Source organism: Falco naumanni, chromosome 3 (genome assembly GCF_017639655.2).
Source record: "Falco naumanni isolate bFalNau1 chromosome 3, bFalNau1.pat, whole genome shotgun sequence".
In the NCBI taxonomy this organism is placed as follows: domain Eukaryota; kingdom Metazoa; phylum Chordata; class Aves; order Falconiformes; family Falconidae; genus Falco; species Falco naumanni.
In genome coordinates, this window is record NC_054056.1 from 105,489,339 (window position 1) to 105,494,369 (window position 5,031).

A 5,031-nucleotide genomic window follows, 5' to 3' on the forward strand; every position below is an offset into this window, starting at 1 on the left:
GGAAGAAATTCCTCACTATGTGGGTGGTAAGAGGCTGGAACAGGTTATCCAGGGAAGTCGTGGATGCCCCATCCCTGGCAGTGTGCAAGGCCAGGCTGGATGGGGCTTTGAGCAACCTGGTCTAGTGGAACGTGCCCCTGGCCACAGAGGTGGGGTTGGAACTAGATGGTCTTTATGGTCTCTTCCAACCCAAACCATTCTATGATTCATCACTGCGGTTTAATGCAGGCAGAGCAGTCAGATAAAAAAAAGAGGACAGAAGTGAAAACAAGACAAGCAGAAAGAGTACTTGGTTATTCTCTGCATGCTACCTGGTTGTTTTTGCAGGCTATGGTCTTAAATATATTGATGCTGGCAGGTGAGGATGCACAGGAAAGCAAAAAGGAGGTGACAATTATGGTTGTGGCAATTTGGCCATTGGGATTTGATGACTGGCATTATTGACAGAGGAGATTGCAAGGGTCCCCGTGGAAAGAGACGATGGAATACACTGAATAAATAAGACATGCTTAGAAAAGGTTATGAGGCTATATATCTTGGTTTACACACAAGAGCATCCAACCCAGCTCTCCTTAGAAGCTTTCCACTAGCTTTGTGGAAGCTGGATGGAGACTAGGATATTTGTGCAGAGGTCAAGTTCTTTCTCATATATCTTTTTTGTTTCAAAGTGGTTTATTTCTGGAAAACAGTAACTTAGGTTTCCAGTAAACAGAAACAGAATTTTCTGAGTACACAGAAACACTACTTCAATGTATAGCTTTAGAGAAAAATAAAAGATAAGTAGGGACTGGAATTATGTCAAATTGCACATAAAGCCGTCATTTTTTAAGGGCAGCAGGCCCCTACTCAGATGCCATAAAATTGCATCCTCTTACCGTTCCATTACCTCAGATGAAAATAATTAAGAAAGATTGAACAAACACCCAAACAGGTCTAGCAGATCACTTTTTTGTGAATGAAATCTTTGGATTTTGTTTTTTCCTATTAAATGCCATTTCATCCATGTCACCGTGAGTTCTTCAGTAATGTCTAAAGCCCACTATAAAGCTGGGGCTCATTTCTGAGACACAAGACAATCTTCAACCCCCAAAACTTAAAACATGAATAGAAAAATTAGACAAGGAGTAAGAAGAAAAACAGTATTGTTATTTAGAATGTATTGAACTCTGAGGCCCAGACAATATACTCATGACCAATAGATCAATTTATGAAAAAGCTGGGAACTAAACACTGCTCAGGAGAACTCCTCCATTTCAGTCATGTTATTTTCTTTCTTCTACCTAGCTGCATTGTGAGTGACTCCATGTGTTGACGCACAGCCACTGAAAATAGCAAGGGGAAATGACCTGGCCATTACGGCAGAGAACTTAGATGCAAGTTGGTCTGTGTACGGGAAGGAACAGGACAGTGAGCTTGTGTAGGACAGAATGTATTTGTGCTCTGCAGGCCTTGCCTAGACAGGTGGGATGGGAGGGATTTGATGGGAGCAATTTGATTTTAGATAGGAAACGTCCAAATACTTATGTGAAGGTTGAGAACTTCAGCTCAAAGACTTCAGGAGCCTGGGGCTTAGGTTTGGTTATGGATTTCCTTCATTTGCATTTTCTTTGATATTTGGCCAGACTTAAACAGGGACTCAAACATCCTTTGCTTTGCTAAGGTTTCTTATGTATGTATGTGTATACGTTTGTTCACATATAGCTGTGTGACTTGTTATCTCAGAGATGTAAATGCCTGTGGGATGAGGAGCTTTCTGCCACAGCTGATGATCCAGCATAGTTTGTCTTCCACCACTGGGAGACTGGCTGGGATCAGAATGGAGCTATGCTTGCTTTCCATATTGCAAAAAGGAACTGCCCTGACCTGAGGTTAAAACAGAAAGGAAAATCATGCACTTCTTAAAGAGAGAAACTAAGTTTTCAAGCCCATTTTGAGGGGTAAAATTGTGCCCACTTTGCCAGAAATCAGAGGTAAATCATTGCAATGTCCTGTCTCCCATAAATACACACACACTGATAACACAAGGTGGCCTGCAGCCAGTTCAACCTGCACAGTTGGACCCTTTGTTTTTAGGGTTCGGTCAAAAGTGGAGTAAATATTTGCAAGAGAACATTTTCCTAACAGGGACACTCTCTAAAGTACATTTGCTGGAAAAGAGTTCTGACATCATCCTCTTTTATTGTACAGTCCTGCAAGTCCAGGGCAGGCAGGGACAGAGAAATAAATCAAGAGCTCTAAACCTGCATGTTCAGCCTTTACAGCAAACCCATGTAAGAGCAGCTCAGACCAGAGAGTTCTGATAAGGTGACCTGACTTCACAGAATTTTGAAGAGCCGTCCTTTGAACTTTGAAAGCCTCATTTGTAAAAGATAAGATTTACTACCCTAAAAAAGGCAGGAAAGAGCTGACAAACTCTTGTCACCTGGGGAAGTCTTCCTGATAATTTTCCTTTCCGGTTCCAAGAACAGAGCATTTTTGAAACAGAAGTGGACAATAACCTTTTTACTGAGTCTATTTGACTTTGATTCCAGTCAAGTTGACATTTCAGGCTTTACTTAAGTAACTTTGATGTACTTTCAAAGATTTGGTCCTGATAGCAAAAGAACCTGTACACTTCATAAAATTTGTCTTTGTTCAGGTGCTAAAAAAAAGGTGGGGGAAGGGGAACTATTTGCACAGTTTTGAAACCAGCTTTTTCATTTGCTAGCTACAAGCATTATTACCATTTTGTCAGAATTCATATTTCACGTGCAGCCCCTGTGGAGATCAGGACCCCCTGTGATAAGTAGTGTTTATTACTGAAAGACAGTCCAGCCTGGATTCATCTGACCTAAGTTGAGATATTTAATTGAGAAGTCTAATTTAGGGTGAAAGTCGCTTGTGGCTTCTTCTGTAAGCAATGGGGTACTATGTAGGGTGCTTCAGACATTTGTCAGCCAGTTGCCCTCTGGAAGTGGTTCTTTACCTTGCCTATACATAAACAGCCTAGCCACCTGAAGTACTGGAAGATAGGTAAGATAAGTCTAGGCCTTCCTTCTCATAGAAGGGACTACAGTTAAAAAAACAAGGGAGAAAAATAGCAGAAGATAGAAATTGTTGAATTCTCTCCCTACACAGAGTGTGAGATACAGAGCTTAGTTGATCTGCCCAAGGACAGAGAACAGGAGACAGGCCCAGGTATTGATCACGATACTTTGAAAGCAGCTGCTTAATTATTAAAAAAGCTTACAACTCTGGCAGTGGCCTTAAGATTTTCCCTAATATAAATGAAGACAGTAGAAATGGAAAATGTTTCCAAAAAATAAGTATTTATTCAAATAATTTATTTCCTCTTTCATAAAAATATTGAAAACTGTTATAGTTTAAAATATGTGACTTTTCATGTAAAAGTTCTCAGGAATATTTTTTGCCTTCCATAAGAGGTCAAGTATATTATCACACAAAAGCTAATGTAGCTATGCTGAAGTCTCTTTTTCATCTACTGTATGTAATCATTTTGGCCATATACACAAAGAAGCAAGATTCCAGAAAGCAGTCATGTCTCTGGAATGGAACTGGAGTTGTGTGGCTTATTCCTGCCCTAAAACATGACAAAAAAGTAAAAATATTCAAAATTTCCATAATTATTGATTTCCTTTAAAAATTATTTCATTTTCAGTTACTGAATTTTTGAAGTGAAAAATTGTCATGTTGCTAAGAATAAAAATGTTTCATTGAGACAATGACAATTTGGGTGTATTTATTTCACTATATTTTGTATATATTCACTACATATTTTTTTCACTAACTGTTGTAGATTCATGAGAACAAGTCAATATAATGAAGGTTTTTTTGTTTTATCAAGCGATAGACGCACACAAATAGAAGAATGATTACAGCAGACCAGAGCAAAGGTCTGTCTGATTCAGTAGGCAGTCCCTGACAGTGTCTATTTTTCATTTTAAAATGCCAACTAGATTGAACAAGAGAACTGAACAGCCAGAGACACAGTTGGCGCAAATAGTGTTCACAGCAAATGGATTGAAATATTCATGCATAAAATATGCAATAAACAGTTCCAAAGTTGTAAACAAATACACAGCAAACAGAGTTAGAATGAAGCTAAAGAAATCAATTTATTAGCTATAAATACTTTGGATGGTTCTTACAGATGTAAATTCCGATTCAATGAAAAGAAAGAGATTCTCTGAACTATACTTATGCAACAGAATCCAATTCAACATTTGACAGTAAGATTTTGAAATTGTATCATAATAGTAAGGAGAAGTTCACAGCTTAGCAAACAAATGAAAATGTGTTGCATGATCAGTGGAGTATGGAAACGATTTTGCTAGAGCACCTGATCTAGCCTTGGTGCTCACAGTTTGAAAAAACTCATGTATAAAGTAAATGTATCAAGGGTAAAGAGAAGAGCCAGCAAAATTATGTGAAAATTACAGAAAATGCACTGCTGTGAGGCACTGAAAGAGCTGTGCTTGCTTAGCTGCTTCCTCAAACAGAAAACAAGCAGTGAAAGACCTGACAGTGGAGTTTAACCACTGGGAGTCACTCCTAAGGGAAAAGACAGATTATCACTTTCTTGATTTCTTCTAGTCAATGTATGCCTTAGCGAAACATGTATTAGTTAACTGGGTTCAGAGTTGTGCAATATGGGAAGCCAAGCCAGATGTTGCAGATATTTGTGAGAAAGGTAGTGTTTGTTTGCCTGATAAAAATAGAGTCTATACAGGCTTCTCCTTGCTGATCAAGAAATCTGGATATCCAGCAGCCAGGGTGCCTAGAAGCCTGGCAGAAAGAGGATTTTATGTGGACAAGCCCATTGTTTTTGCATTGGAGAAGGCTTGTTATGGACTTACGTTCCAGAGAGTTCACTGTCCTGCTGTATTGGAGTTACTTCTGCTTCTAGGCAGGCTTCAGCCGTAGGTGAATTCGCAGTAAACAGGCAGCTGATCACAGGGAGCTTTGTTCTGTATTGACATCTGAAACACTCTTTGTGCCAGTGACCTAGAGAGCAAAGAACCTCCGAAGTGG